The sequence below is a fragment of the Microcaecilia unicolor genome, chromosome 1 (genome assembly GCF_901765095.1).
Source record: "Microcaecilia unicolor chromosome 1, aMicUni1.1, whole genome shotgun sequence".
Classification (NCBI taxonomy): Eukaryota; Metazoa; Chordata; class Amphibia; order Gymnophiona; family Siphonopidae; genus Microcaecilia; species Microcaecilia unicolor.
Window position 1 is genome coordinate 551,864,230 of NC_044031.1, and position 16,706 is coordinate 551,880,935.

General features: G+C 43.9%; 1 long non-coding RNA gene across 1 annotated transcript; it reads right to left on the reverse strand.

Annotated features, from left to right (window-relative positions):
- Nucleotides 1-1,442: 1,442 nt before the first annotated feature.
- LOC115460420 lies at nt 1,443-10,259 on the reverse strand. Its single transcript, XR_003940484.1, has 3 exons — nt 10,121-10,259; nt 3,124-3,228; nt 1,443-1,512 (listed from the first exon to the last, which is right to left on the reverse strand). It is a non-coding gene; the product is annotated as an uncharacterized LOC115460420 (long non-coding RNA).
- Nucleotides 10,260-16,706: the final 6,447 nt, after the last annotated feature.

Below are 16,706 nucleotides of genomic sequence, written 5' to 3' on the forward strand. Positions count from 1 at the left end.
GAAAACAAATGTGACAAGGGGCTTATTTTCAAAGTACTTAGACTTATAAAGTTCCATAGAAACCTGTTTGATTAAAAATGATTAACATTAGATAGAGGACAGTGTTCAGATTGCTTAAATCCATAATTGTCTGATAACACACAGAAAAAATAAATAAAAATAAAAGTCACAATTAATACCTTTTATTAAATTTAGATATTAGATATGTATCATATGTCAAAGAATAAAGTGGTTGCTCAAAGCATATTCTAAGCACAATCGCTCAACTGCAAAACACTATGCACAACTTTGTGCAAAAACACACTCAGAACCTTACTGTACCATAAATATTAAACTGGGCAGAACCTAATACACCAATATACCACCCATACGGAAAATGCAGACCGTCAATAATATGAAACAAGGGATCATATCATCACAATTCTCATGTAGAGCCACAAAACACCCTAATTCATGTTTAATGTGGGATAAAATGCCATAAATAAGTAAATAAATATAAACTTTTAATGTTGAGCACCTGATTCTCAAAGTGGACATATTCCAAACACTATAATGAAAATAAAATGATCTTTTCTACCTTTGTTGTCTGGTGAGTTTTTCTGATCATGCTGGCCCAGTATCCGATTCTGCTGCTATCTGTCCTCAGGTGTCAGTGCAAGTCTCTTTGGTATGAACTGCTCATGTGCAGGTCAGGAAGTCACCCTCGTTAAATATCTCCCTGGCAACCCAGGACACCTCCAGCCAACCCCCCCTGCTCTCCCAGCAGTAAGGTAAACAAATTAAACCATAAACCAATTTCTACAACTGGTTACACAAGGCTAGAGACAGCTCCTGCTGTGAGGATGGAGGTAAATCAACAATTTAAACCCCCCAGAGCAGCGTGACTCCACAGCTGATCCATCCTGCTGTAGCAGGGGAGGCTTAGCCTCCCCAATCCTTTTATACCGGGCGCCTATGGCAGGAAGGCATGCGCATGCATGGTAAGCCACTTCCAAACACTTCTAGAAATTTGCTGGGGAGCATTTCCTGTGCCAGGCTCCATCAATGATGTCACACATCAGTGAGAATGGTACACCTTGCTTGTCCTCAGACAACATACTTAGGGCCCGATGCACAAAACTTACCAGGCCAGCAACTTGCATTTTTGACCAGTTCTAGCCAATTTAGTTAGCACGGGCGTCAGCAAGACAAGCATAAAGGGGTTCTATGGGCTCTTTCCTTGTCACGGCAGCAGCCAACAGGAATCATATGCAAAGTTATTTTAATGAGCAGATTAGTATGTTAATATGCATTCCGAGCTATGCACAGAAGCAGCCGTACCTTTTACGTGGAAATTTTAAAGGGAGATGAGAATCTGTCGGTCCTTTGCAGTTCTTCATTATTGCAGGTGCTCCAGCTCACCCAGGCCAGCCAGCGTCGCCTCCAGCTGATCCCAGGTCTTCTGTTGCCCCTGTTCCACCCTTCTTCTTTCTTTCGCGGCTCCTTCTCCTCCTCTCGAGGGCTGTGGGGCAGCTTCATGTGTGGAAAAAAAAAGCTAAACATGGCTTTCATACATGCACACAAAGAGAGACATCATGTAGTGATAATACCCCAGAAAGAGACAGGGAGGGAGTGAGGGAGACATAGACAAATTTGGCAGATTCTGTGTGCAGCAGCACCGGAGACACAAGATTGTATTTTCAGGTTTTTTTCCTGGCTTTCAGCAGATTCCTCCTGTTCTTTTGCGTTTTTCTGCTCAATCAGAATCACGGCGAGGTGAGCTGACAGAGATGAACTGTGGCTAGACTTGGGGAGTGCATTTCACACCATACACTGGCAGAGAATGGATGCCTTTTTTTCCTTTTCAGCAGGTAAGAGTTACTGCTGTGCACAGTTGTGGGCACGCGCATAGCATTAATACTTACCAATTGACTGATATGTGCATGCCCTGGCGCTATCCCTACCGAGCTGAATGGTAAAAGTCCATGCAGCTCATTTGCTCTGTATTTCCATTTCGGTAATTTTTACCGAGGTGGAAATAGCAAGTGGTAGTTTCCAGGGACTTTTGTACATTGGCGCCTTAGACTGTAAGCCCTCATAGCAGGGATCTGAAATAGAACTTGTCTTGAGCTGGGGTTTGGAAAGACAAGTAATTCAATGCAACACCAAGTCCCACTCCACCTCTGCCACCCATCTTTCTGAAGTTCATAATCTAAACTTGGCCTGCCTATCCCAAGGTCACCCAGATCCCTCCACTTTCAAGGGCCCAAGTCTTTTCCTTCCCCTTTGCAGGAGGAGAGATGCTTATTTCTTGCTGTTTTGCCTACTGCTGTCACAATACACACCTCATTCTATACAGGAGTTCAGCTGCAGAAGTATATGGTGAAGAAGAAAAGTCCTGGGGGAGGGGTCAGGTGGGCTTTGGGGTTCTAGGCAATTTTTTTTGGAGGAAGGAGTAGGGAATTTGGAGTTGGGGGTCCAATTGTTGTTCTTTTATTCATTACCTCTCTACCCTCATTTCCCCTTACGTTCCCGCCCGTAACCTCCGCTCACAGGACAAATCCCTCCTCTCAGTACCCTTCTCCACCACCGCCAACTCCAGGCTCATCTCATTCTGCCTCGCCTCACCCTATGCTTGGAATAAACTTCCTGAGCCCTTACGCCAAGCCCCCTCCTTACCCATCTTCAAATCCTTGCTCAAAGCCCACCTCTTCAATGTTGCTTTCGGCACCTAACCTTTATACCTTTCAGGAAATCTAGACTGCCCCTATTTGACTGACTGTACATTTGTCCTTTAGATTGTAAGCTCCATTGAGCAGGGACTGTCCTTCTATGTTAAATTGTACAGCGCTGCGTAACCCTAGTAGCGCTTTAGAAATGTCAAGTAGTAGTAGTAGTAAAATCAGCATCTGGATGAGCCAGGATGAGGTATTGGGTGACCAACAAAGCTAGCATACCGAGGTGATGATGTAGGGTCAACATACTAGCCTTTTCCACTGCCCCTTTCTGCCTTGCTACCACTGACTTTTTAGTTTTCTTACACCTGTTTGACAGCAAGGCTAATGTACTTTTATGCATAAAATAAGAGCTTAGAAGCTTAACATTTTCATCATATTTTTTTTGTAAGCTAGACATTATACCTACCTACGCCTTGTGTAGCAGGGCTGTGATGACTTCATACATCTTCTTTCAGAGCTTCAGCTTACTCATCTGTGTAGTCAAACAGTTCCACCTCATTCAAGGGATATGCTAAAGAAGTACAGAGCTGATTTTAATAGTGCAACTCAGCTATTGGTCTGATTTGGCTTTTACAGGGTTTGAAAACTTATTTTCAGATTTGCTTTTAAGGCTCAGTATGGTGTGCCAATGGCGTAGCCAGACTGCCAATTTTGGGTGGACCTGAACCCAAAGTGGGTGGGCACAAAATTTTCTCTCTACCCCCCCCCCCCCTCCCCCAACAAAATTTAGTCACACTTTTCAGTGTGCTTTCAGAGGCCAAAACCTCCTGCCTCAGGTCAGTATAATGCTGTTACGGTATCCTCTCCTGACCTAAGGAAGGAAGTATTGGTCTCTGAAACTTTATTAACACAGGTACCATATTACTTTATCCTAAATTAAAAATAAAATTATTTTCTTTATCTTTGTTGTATGGCCATTTACTTTTTCTCATTGTGTTGCTCCCAGTCTCTAGATTCTGCTTTCCTTCATTTTTGCTTAACTCTTCTGCCAGGGTTTCCTGGCCATTTGTAATTTTTCTCTCCTTTTTCTTTGCTTTCTTCAATATTTTTCTGCCTCTCTCTCTCTGTCCAGATTTAATTCATTCTTACTATCCATTCTTTAATTTCCTTCATCTACTTATGGCTTTTCACCTTTTTCTCACCCTTGTTCTCCCCATGCCCCTTCCTCTTATTCTCCAGTCTTTCACTACTCCCCTTTTCCATGCAGCTGCTCTCCTCTTTCTCTCCCCATCCTTCCAGTGTCTCCCCTCTCTCTCCCCATCCTTCCAATGTCTCCCCTCTTTCTTTCTCCATCCTTCCATCCAGTGTCTCCTCTTTCTCCCTACCCTTCCATCCAGCGTCTTCCCTCTTTCTCTCCCCATCCTTCCACCCACCTACCCTCTCTCCTGATCCTTCCATCTAATGTCTCTCTCTCCCTCCTTCTAACCAGTGTCTCTCTATCTCTCTACCCTTTTCTGTTCAGTGTCTCTTCTCTCTCCACATCCTTCCAGTCTCTCCCCTTTCTCTCTGCATCCTTTCATCCATCTCCCCTCTTTCTCCCCATCCTTCCATCTGTTTTCCCTCTTTCTCTCCCCATCCTTCCATCTGTTTTCCCTCTTTCTCTGCCATCCTTCCATGTTTTCCCTCTTTCTCTCCCCATCCTTCCATCTGTTTTCCCTCTTTCTCTGCCATCCTTCCATTTTCCCTCTTTCTCTCCCCATCTCTGCCATCCTTCCATGTTTTCCCTCTTTCTCTCCCCATTCTTCCATCTGTTTTCCCTCTTTCTCTGCCATCCTTCCATTTTCCCTCTTTCTCCCCATCCTGCCATCCATTTTCCCTCTCTCATTCAGGCCCACCAGCCCCAGCTCCCATTGCCGGCCACTGCTGCTTTTCCTGTTGAGCAGCAGGGCCGGCGCTACAAAAAGTAGAAGCGCTCAGCTGACTGAGCTGAGCGCCAACGCTAACGAGAAAAAATGTTTTTAAAAAAAGCGCGGCACCGCAGGCAGCCTTGAGGCATTGGCTGCTGGCTGTGCAGGCTCCTCCTGTCTCTTACGTCACTGCCCCCAGAGCCAGCAGCCAATGCCTCAAGGCTGCCTGCGGTGCCGCGCTTTTTTTAAAAACATTTTTTCTTGTTAGCGTTGGCGCTCAGCTCAGTCAGCTGAGCGCTTCTACTTTTTGTAGCGCCGGCCCTGCTGCTCAACAGGAAAAGCAGCAATGGGAGCTGGGGCTGGCGCGGGCCTGGAGGAAAAGTGGGCGGGCGTGTGTGTGCGATTGGGTGGGCGGGCCAGAGGTGAAATTGGGTGGGCCTGGGCCCACCAGGGCCCACCCGTAGCTATGCCCCTGTGGTGTACTGCTGTTAATTACACAGATGAAAGTATAGAGGCCACAGGGCTCGTTTACAGCAGCAGGATTGAGTCACAGTCTGACAGTTACTTCAGCAATTGGTCTCTTCACAGTCTCCTGTAAACGTAAAAGGAGCAAACCATTTCTGCAAGTATTACATTTGCTGTAATGCCTGAAAGACAACATCAGCTACCTTAAGACTCCCATTGTGTATTGGTTTGAACCATGACAGGTTTTGTGTGATCTTAATTAGGAATGCCTGAATAGGCCAGAATTCCTAACTTATACTTTAGGGGTGGGGGATGGGAGTTTTTTGTAAGTCTTTTTTCATGTGCTATGGCTCTTCAACCACCTGTATCCTTACCTTCCTACTTCCAGTCAGTGGGGGTTCTGAAGGCAACTAGAGGGGGCTGGCACAAGGAAGTGGATGCATAAGCATGATCACAGTAGGGAAAAATCAACAAAAAATTCTTAGCAATTCAATTTCACAGCAACAATAAAGAGAAAACAAAAACCAGGCACAAGGCATACATATTTGAGAGCATTTTATATACTAAAAACAAGCATCTATAATATTGTCTAGAGGTATATACCCATAAAAATATGTACTACTGATATACATAATGTATACTTTTATGGAGTATATATGCATATGCACTCCTAGAGGTGGAGGTTGAATGGACCTTAAGCAGACTTACAAGAGGCACAAACCTAAGTAGAAAAGTTACAGCTGTCTCAGAGCAGGTGTAAATTTGCACAGGCACAGCACTACCTTGGGCACTGAACTGTGGGGTGCCACAGGGATCCATGCTGTCTCATTTTATTTAATATCTACCTCAAACCTCTGGCTCAGCTGCTTCGGTCGATGGACACAAAATTTATCTATCCTGATGATGTACAACTACTTATACTTATTGTACCAGATCTATGTAAGCTCTTCCGAGCAGGGACCGTCCTTAATTGTTAATTTGTACAGCGCTGCGTAACCCTAGTAGCGCTCTAGAAATGTTAAGTAGTAGTAGTAGTATCCACAACCTAAAGCAAACTGACTGCCTAACCGCAACCCAGGAATGGACAAACAACAAACTCTGCCTGAACGCAAGCAAAACAGAGATTCTTAGGGACCTACCACAAGTGGACAAATACTTGACTCAAAATACTTTTTGGAAAATATGAACTCCAGGTCAGGAATCTTAGGATACTGCTAGACTCATCACTCACTCAGATTCCACAAATTCCAACAACCTTTAAAAATTGTCTCTGTCGTTGCAGCAGCTACAAAATCTTTCTCCATATATCGAAAAGACGAGTCTAACCACAGTGGTCCATGCCATGATAACATCACAACTAGACTACTGTAATGCCCTGTACACTGGTCAAACAAAAAATATATATATGCATTAGCTCCAACTAATTCAGAATGCTGCAGCACAACTGATAGAAGGTTGCAAGTGGCATGACCACATCACACCTTTCTTGAAAAAACTACTCTGGCTACCACTACCTTACAGGGCTAAATTTAAAACTCTATGTTTGATTTTTAAGATCCTCAGACAAAATGGGCTGGACTGCTTAAAGAATAAGTTGGCCCTTGACACACCTTTGAGACCTCCAAGGTCCTCTTAAGAAGAATCACTATCTGTACCCTTATCAAAAGAAGTTGTACGATGTGATACCCATCAGCGAGCGAGCCTTCTCAGGAGTATCCCCCATTCTCCAGCATTTACTCCCAGAAGGGCTACGTCTAACATGAGACTACATCTACTTCAGGAAGCAGGTGACAGCCTGGCTGTTCTCCAAAGCCTTTAATACGTAGGGTGACTGACTATATACTCATTCTGCACCTGGACTAGCTTGCCATACACACTAACTTTGACCAGTTCCTTATCTTGTTTAACTGTAGAAAATACTTGCCTTGAGTTTAGCCACCCATCTATTTATCCCAACTGGCTCTGTACCACCCATTTTGTCCCCATCTATGTATCTGTGCTTGGCCCCTTGGTTACATGGTAAGCTGTATTGCAGAAAAGCATTAGCATCATATCTGTTATATGAATGTTTTAATGCATTCTTTTTTTTTTTTTTTTAATTTATATTTTTATTTTAATCAAATTAAACAATTGTTACATTTGACAGGAAATACAGACAGAAAATATATTATATGAGAAACAATATTCTTTCCCATAAAACAAAATTTGTTCAAAGGAAAAATTTTAATCTTCTTTAGACCACAAAAAGGAGGGGGAGGTCTATCTAATCTGAAGACTAAATTTAAAGAAATATACAAAAGAAGAAATATGCTTAACATGCAAACCTATCTGATACATTAAATTGTGATTATCTTCAATGGGTTAACGGTGTCAATTTCTTCATATTAAGAAAGACTTTAAGTTGTTCGGGTTGATAGAAAATGTATTTCAATCCCAGATATTTTATAACACATTTACAGGGGTAATTAAGATAGAAGGAAACCCCTAAGGATATAACTTCTGATCTTAAAGTTAAGAACAATTTCCTCCTTTCTTGAGTTTGTTTTGTTATATCAGGATATATCCAGATTCTTTTACCCCTAAACGCTGTCTGCATTTTTTTAAAGTATAATCTTAATACTGCGTCTAGGTCTTGCTGAAAGACAAAAGAAACTATTAGAGTTGACCTTTCAGAGTTCGGGTTTAAAGTAGTCTCTAGTATACCGGTAATATTCAAAGATTCTTCCTGAATGTCCTTTGGAGGAACTTGTATAGTTGATGGAGGTATTTTTTTTGAAGGAATATAATATGCTTTGTTCAAAGGTGGAATAGATTCTTGGGGAAAATTTAAAACCTCCTGCAGGTACAGTTTAAATGCTTCCAAAGGATTAATGCCCATTTCTTTCGGGAAATTCAAGAGTCTAAGATTTAATTTCCGGTTAAAGTTTTCTAACAATTCTAATCTTCGTTGTGTCGCCATATTTTCTTTAACAAGTGATACAGAGACTTCTTTCATATTTTTTACTTCCAATTTAAGGCCCTCCAATTGTTTTCCTGTTTCTTGCTGTGCTATAGTAAAAGTCTGGGATAACGTTGCCACAGTACTTACTAAGTCTTTAATCTCTTTAGCAGAATTGGCCACCGTTAGCTCCACTCTCTGGAGAGCCGTCCAAATGCTCTCAAGGGTCACCGCCGTACTTTGCCCGCATATCGGGGTAAGGTGTTTAGCCGTTGACATCGGGCTGCCTTCAGAAACCGCCGCTCCTGTTCCTCTAATCGAAACCACGTCGACCTCTTCCGGGTCAGCTAGGGTTCGCCAGGAAGAGCGTTCTTCGGGAATCGGCGGTGGATGAAGATCAGGAGGGGAGAGTGTTACCTCAAGCCCCAGGTCGCCAATGGAGTCTTCACCAATGGAAACAGCAGGGCCCCTTCCTGGTTCCAAGGTAGGTTGCTTCGTGGTGTATCTCTCAATAAATTGTTGAACCGGAGAAGAGGTTCTAGTAGCCGAGGCTGCTACTTTCCCCTTACGCTTGGTATGAGGCATTATTTTTAAGGAAAAGAGGTTAAATTCAGCAAGTTAACAGAGAGCTCCAACGTTAGCATTCAGCATGTCGCCATATTGGACCTTAATGCATTCTTATTAGATGTTTTCATTAGCATTATGCTGACATCATGTTACATCTCTATTATTTGAATTTCAGTGCTGTGAAATGTTGTATATTTTTGATATTGTTTCATGGTAGTCCTGTTATTAGGTTTTAATTTGCTGTTTTCAAGTTTACCTCATTTACCCCTCCCCACTTTTTACAAAGCCATGCTAGCGCCTGCCATACGGTAATGCTGACACAGCCCATTCACTTTGAATGAGCTGTGTTGACATTACCACACTGGCAGCTGCTAGCGCAGCTTTGTAAAAGTGTGTGTGTGTGTGTGTGTGGGGGGGGGGGGGGGTTATTGTATTTGTTTGGTCATTTTACTATTGTTATGCTGTTAACAAAATTGTAAGTTTTATGTTAAACTGTACCTGCTGTATACCACCTTGGGAGAATCTCTTCATAAAGGCAATTAATAAATCCCAATAAATTAATTTATAAAACAGGTGCAGCATATGTGCCTTCACAGATTAGACACCTTGTTATAAAAATTACACTCTCACAGGTTATTAAAATTCAGGTACCCATAAACAAATTAAAATGGCTCAATATATTGCACATTGGGAGTGTTAAAATATTCCTTGCTGCTAAAGCGATGGGCTTGCTTCAAATATCTTAAAAATAACTATTGGAGACACTCAGGTCATTCTAATGAATGGAATTAGGCTTGCCACATCTCTCAGTTGTTTGTAGATAGGAACAGCACAAAATATTCCAGTCTGTATATTTGAAGCTACAAGAAAAATATCAGCTGAAGCTGAACAGCTAATGTAGAAAAAAATCATACTAAATGATAATTAGGACTGCATACTTTCTTCTGTAAACTCTGGCATGAAAAAGCTATTTGAAGGCAAATGTATCAGGGTGGAGAACAGTAAAGTAATTTTCTTTCCCAGAAATTAACCTGATGCAACATTTTGCATTTACTGCAACATGTTAAAACCTGTGCGTCATGATACGTATCAGCCTATTGTTCATCTAGGCTGGGTGCCCCGAGGTTGTCTTCCTAGGACATGCATTACACAGATTAGTTTATTCTGTACAATAAATGAGACTTAGGGATTAATTCAGCCAATTGACTTGAGATTTGCTATTTAGAAAATAATGTATATGTACACATTTTTGGGAACCATTTTCATAGTTGACTTATATGCTTAGAAAAATGGCCCACAATCTTTATTATTTAGTATATGGAAGCTCCCTCCTGTGCCCCAGGCTGCTAGCAACAAATTCCTGCAGTACTGAACAAAATGCTGGCTCACAGCAAAAGACAATGTCTAGCTGTGGCTCTACAACCACCTGCCTCCTCACCTCCCTACTTCCATTGGGGAATCCCTACTTCCATTGAGGACAGGGCTGGCACATGGAAGCAGATAAATTTGGAATGTCACCCCTGGCAAAAGGGTGCTGGCAGTAGGGAAGAAACAAAAGAAACCATCTCAGAAACCATGTTACTTACTAGTAGCAGATATCCTCTGTAGATAGCAGAATACAAGTCTTCACAGCATGGGTGACATCACCGAAAAAGCCCCTACAGGAAGGTTTCTCCAGCTCAGTAAGTACTAGAAGCTTTCGAGTCTCTTCAATGTACATGCACACCACTTTCTGCCTGCCAACCTTGCTCAGGACCATCTCACTCTACTTATTCAGCTTGAGTAGACAGCACACTGTGAGGACTTGTTATCCTGCTCATCTTTGAGGAATTCAGACATCAGCAACAAAGGAAGCAGAGACCGGGCCCAAGGCTGGGTATATAAGCAAGCCAGTAAAAAAAAAAACAAAAGAAACACACACACACACACACACACACACACACACACACACACACACACACACACACACACAAAACCCCCAAAAGCTGGAAAGCAGCGAGCACAAATGCTCGCAGACTAAGTGATAAAGTTCCAGATTTGCAAGTTTTAACAGTGGAGGTAGACTTCAAGTAGATAGGGATGCATTTCAATTAAAATATTTAATTGTGATTAATCGTAAAGTTAAAGACAGCAGTCCATGGAGGGGGGTGGGGGCACACTTTTCCTCTCCCTCCCCACATTAGATACATCTTTTCTGGTGGGGATGCTGAAGCTCCACCAGTCGAAGAAATCCATTGACAAAGCTGCCCCCTTCCTTCTTGTGCTCCCTCAGGAGCAAGGTAGGCAGTGGGGTGCCTCCAGCCACCAATGCTGGCACTCCCCAAACATGCTCAGTTCATGCATGAACTGAGCATGCTTGGGAAGTGCAAGCATTGGTGGCTGGAGGCATACCGCTGACTTTGTTGCTCCTGAGGTAGTATGTGGAGGAAGGCAGTAACTCAGGCAGTGGATTTCTTTCTGCCTGAGTCACCCCCTCTAAAGCTGCAGTACCTGTTCAATGGCCACCAGTCATTTGCATTGAGTGTCACATGTATGATTACCTCCCAAGATGGTAAGAGGTCATATGTGTGTGCTAGATGAAAAGAGCTCCTAGCTCTCAGAGAACGAGTCCATTCTGTTGAGGCTAGAGTAGCAGACTTGGGGGAGTTCAGGGAGACAGAGAGGCCTGCAGGGACATTGTAGAGAAGTCCCACCTCCGATCTGGCAGTCCCTTTGCTGCCTTGGAGAAGGGGGGGTCTTCTAAAAGAAGAACATCACCCGGGTGCAGTTGGAAGTAATCCTATAGCCAGGACCAGCACACCAGGGGATGCGATATCCTCTCACACCAAGGATGTGTCTCCAGGAGCTACTGCCCAGGAGGGAGTGGTTTGGACGACTGTTGTAGTTGGTGATTTGATTATTAGGCACGTAGATAACTGGGTGGCTGGTGGACTTGAGGATCACCTGGTCACTTGCCAGCCTGGTGCTAAGGTGGCAGACCTCACGCATCACCTAGAGTGGGAAGGAGTAGGAGAAGTGGAAAATCAGTGGTCGAAGCTGAAGGCTGCTATAAATATGGCGACTGATCGTTACGCAAGGAAAGTAAACAAAACCAAGAGAAACAGGAAGCCTAAATGGTTCTCCAAACAAGTAGCTGAAAAAATACGAGCAAAAGAGGCTTTGTTCAAGAAATACAAAAGAATGCAATGAGAGGATCATGGAAAAGATTATTGGATTAAACTCAAAGAAGCGAAGAAGGAAATATGGCTAGCGAAAGCGCGAGCGGAAGAAAAAAATGGCTAAAGATGTAAAGAGAGGTGACAAGACCTTTTTCAGATATATTGGAGAAAGAAGAAAAGATAGGAATGGAATTGCGAGAATGAAAGATAATAGGAATGGCTATGTGGAAAGTGATGAAGCTAAAGCAAACGTGTTAAACAATTACTTCTCTTCAGTATTCACGGAGGAAAATCCTGGAGAAGGACCACGGTTGGCTGCCAAGAGAATATCTGGGAATGGAGTGGATAATGCGCCATTTACGGCAGAAAGAGTTTATAAACAGCTGGAGAATCTGAAGGTGGACAAAGCTATAGGGCTGGATGGGATACATCCCAGGATACTGAAGGAGCTCAGGGAGGTCCTGGCGGGACCTCTTAAAGATTTATTTAATAGATCTTTAGAGACAGGAGAGGTTCCGCGAGATTGGGGATGAGCGGATGTGGTCCCTCTTCACAAAAGTGGAGACAGGGAAGAAGTGGGAAACTACAGACCGGTAAGTCTCACGTTGGTGGTAAAAAAAATAATGGAGTCGCTGCTGAAAGAAAGGATAGTTACCTTTCTAGAAGCCAACGGGTTACAGGACCTGAGACAACATGGCTTTACCAAAGGAAAATCCTGCCAAACGAATCTCATTGACTTCTTTGACTGGGTGACCAAGGAACTGGATGAAGGATGTGCGCTAGATGTAATCTACTTGGACTTCAGCAAAGCCTTTGATATGGTCCCCCACAGAAGACTCATGAATAAGCTAAAAGAACTGAACTTAGGACCGAAAGTGGTGAACTGGATAAGAAACTGGTTGACCGACAGGTGGCAGAGGGTCGTGGTAAACGGAATCCGCTCGGAGGAAAGGAAGGCGTGCAGTGGAGTTCTTCAGGAGTCGGTGCAGGGGCCTATTCTGTTTAATATATTTATGAGAGATATTGCTGAAGGGTTGGAAGGAAAGATTTGCCTTTTTATGGATGACACGAATATAGCCAATAGAGTGGATACCGTGGAGGGAGTAGAAATGATGAGAAGGGATCTCCAAAAGTTAGAAGAATGGTCGAGGGTCTGGCAGTTAATATGTAATAAATGAAATTCCCAACACAGGCTCACACTCCCTGTGTAATTATAATGTGGAACCCCCACTCAGTTGTCAGCTTAATCCAATGTTTTGAAAGTGGAGAAAAAAAGCTTCAGAGTCGCCACCCAGCCAGTCCAACTAAGCAGACTTGAGCTCGGCGTGCTATCATATAGCTTAAAAAAAAAAAAAACAACAACTCTACTCCTACATGTATATTGAATTTCAAATCACCAAATACACTATGTGCACTGCTGTTTACTTTGTGTGTCCACTGTAACTTATATCAATGTACTGTATACTGCTAGTGAAATTCTTAAACCATCCAATATTCTGTAGAATGCAAATCTATCAAGTCTATCAAGAAGGTGTCACCCAAAACCACTTAGCTCGGTGCTGTCGCTCTAGTGTTCCTCTCCAGGCGGCACTCTCCACTTCATAGCCCGACAGGGAGCCCCCGTTTTGCTGGTGCTGCGTCAGAGGTTGTTTCCAAACTTTTTCCGCACAAAATTACATCCACATGTATTCCACTCCATTTCCTGCTCAGACTTACTACAGGTTGGTTTAAGAATTCCACTAGTGAGAGGTCACGTGATGCGGTGGAAGCAGTAACAGCGTTTTTGTGCTGCTCCGAGTGCCCTGCTCGCTCCCGACCTAAACCGCCACAGAAAAATTCATAAAAAACTGATCGGGCACTGTAGGAGAACGGAGGAAGGTGCATGGAACAATATCTCATTCCTATGCCGCTCGGAAGCACAAGGAAAAGCTCTAAAAGCGAAAAAGAAAAGCTACTCGCGGCAAACAGCGATTCCAAGATGGCGACCGCATCTCCGCGAAGTGAGGCCGAATTTACCGCCTGACAGCTGGCGCAACTGGTAGCAGTGGTAGGAACCGCACTGGAACCCCGTTTTGCCGCATTAGAGGGCCGATTGGAAAAAATAGATGGCACATTGGCGGACATAACAAGCAGAACGGCAGAGGTCGAAAAATGAGTATCGGACCTGGAAGACGCATGGCAGCAACGCGAACCGGATATAACTAGCTTAAAGCAACAGCTAACAGTCCAAGCAGAGAAGCTAGATGAACTGGAGAACAGGACCAGGCGATGCGACCTCAGACTGGTGGGCCTGCCTGAAACCATACCGGACAAAAACCTGGGCACAGTGCTGGAAACATGGCTCTCCAAAGAATTCGCCATATCAGACAGCAGAGGCCATCTCTGCATTGAACGGGCCCACAGACTGGGGAGACCGGGTCAGCCTGGGTCTAGACCCAGAGTGGTCATAATAAAAGTTCTCAACTATCTCCATAAAGAAGAGATTTTACAGGGGTACCGACAGAAAAGAGACACCTTAAGATATGCGGACAGCCAAATAAGAATATTCCAGGATTACTCAGCTAGTGTGCAGGAGAGGAGACGAAAATTCCATCCGATTTGCTCCTCACTTATTGATAAAAACACTCGGTTTATGCTCCTGTACCCAGCGACGTTGAAAATCATGAAAGATGGAAAATGGATAACCTTCACCTCAGAACAATCAGCGACACAATTTATCAATCAGGAGCTTACAGCACCTGCAACACCAACGTGAACTTTCATCAAAAGAACTGTGGTGAGCAGACTCTGTACTTGATAAGACCATTTTGCCAGGTCTGATAACACTCTCGAGAACTCAAATTTGCCAGAGGTTAAATGTAATAATGGTGGGTCCGGGGGGGGGGGGGGGAGTGGGGCACTCAGCACATTGTGACTAGGCCTTGATGGGGAATGCCCTTTCAAGGTATTTCTTGGGAGAAGGGGAGGGGAAGGAATGGGTAGACCTGAGGATAGGAGGAGGGATAGGGGTGGGGAAGGGCACGTTAAAGGGAGTAATTGAGAGGATAATTAGTGGGGCAAGGGGGGAAGATATTACTGGTACCTACAATTACATGAGAGCTAGATCGAATCTTGGTCTCCAAATACAACATGTATGCTCCTGGGGAGAGGCTGGGCCTCCGGGGGTAAGTCAGGAAATATTATTGATAGTATCCTCAAAACTGAAGAGACATTAGCTGCTCTGGAGTAAGGGTCTTGTCGTGGAATGTTTCAGGCATCACATCGCCAGTGAAGCGATATAAGATCCTATCCCAGATACGGCGACGCAACATAGATTTTGCATGTTTGCAAGAAACAAAACTATCAGACATTGAGCATGGGAAACTTTGTCAGCAGTGGGTAGGCGAGAGCCACTTCTCCTCGGGCAATAGGAAGAGCGGGGTTGCAATACTAGTACGCAAAGGGTTACTTTGCACCACCGCCCTAATATATAAAGATTCAGAGGGACATATAGTGTTAATTCCTGTTAACTACCAAGGTCAGAGCTTTTATTTGTGCGTGATATACGCTCCAAATTCTTACAGCCCAGGTTTCTTTCAGTCTTTAATAGCGCTAGGGCTGCAATACACTGATGCCCCCTGGGTGTGGGCGGGAGATTTCAACCAAGTGCAAGACCCGACCTTGGATAGATCATCGCCCGCAGCTATTCCAGGGGTGAGCAAGGGGAGGGGGATATCTGCACTTTGTAAACATCTGCATTTAACTGACCCGTGACGCTCTCTCCACCCTACCACAAAAGACTATACCCATCAGTCCAAGGCTTCACCAATCTTGGTCTAGAATTGACTATATCCTCATATCACAATCTTGGTTTTTTAAAGTCCAGCAGGCCGTTATTGGTCCTATGGAAATTTCAGACCATAGTATGATATGGGTAGAACTTGACTTAAGGGGGGGAGGGAGAGCAACTAACTACTGGAGATTCCCTGCTTACCTTCATAGAGACAAACAACTTTTAGATCACCTATTGGAAAAATGGAAACTGTATGAGGACACGAATCAATCTTCATGTGACTCACCTGTATTATTCTGGGAAGCCTCCAAAGTGGTTATGAGAGGGGAAGTGATAGCGTTTCAAAGTGCTAGGAAAAAACGATTAGCGGCGGGCATTTTGTGACTAGAAGCAGATTATAGGAAAGCAAAGAGAAAATATATAACACACCCCACTCCAGATAACAGGGATTCCATGTCAGCAACCCTGGTAGCGCAACTCTCTTATTCATGAGCAAGCTACGAAACAGTTAGTGGCTCGACGGCTGAACTTCCAACGCTTTGGGAATAAATCAGGAAAATTACTAGCTAGGGTGGCCAAAACACAAACATCCCAAAGATTTATCCCAGTGATAACGAACCCCAAGGGGGACAAGCTAACTAAGTTACAAGACATAGCTAATACATTCCAGGAATACTTTAAGGAAACGTATAGCGCCAAAGATAGGGTTCAGGGCCCCCTGACTCGGGACTACCTAGAAGATGCAAAAATGCCCCAATTAACAGAAATAGCCCGCCAAGCACTGCTAGCACCACTTGAAGTGCAAGAGGTTTTTAAAGTAATAAAAGCCTTACAGCCAGGCTCAGCCCCAGGCCTCGATGGTTTCTCCAATGAGTACTATAAGATGCTGGCCACTCAGTTGTGTGGAGCCTTGGTAGATTACTTTGAGGCAGTAGTGACTAGGGGATCTTTTCCACCAAGGGAGAATGAGGCCCTGATAACATTAATCCCCAAACCGAAAGTGGAATCCTATAGACCCATCTCCCTCATCAATGTAGATGTTAAGATCTTATCCAGAGTGCTGGCAAACAGACTGACGGCTCACATTCCATACCTAATAGGAGAACACCAAGTGGGATTTGTCAAAGGCCGACAGGTGGTAAGGCAGGTTCGGAAAGCACTACTCACAGTGGCTTATGGACAAGTTACGGGCGACCCCTTATTACTAGCCTAGACGCGGCTAAAGCTTTTGATAAAGTTAAT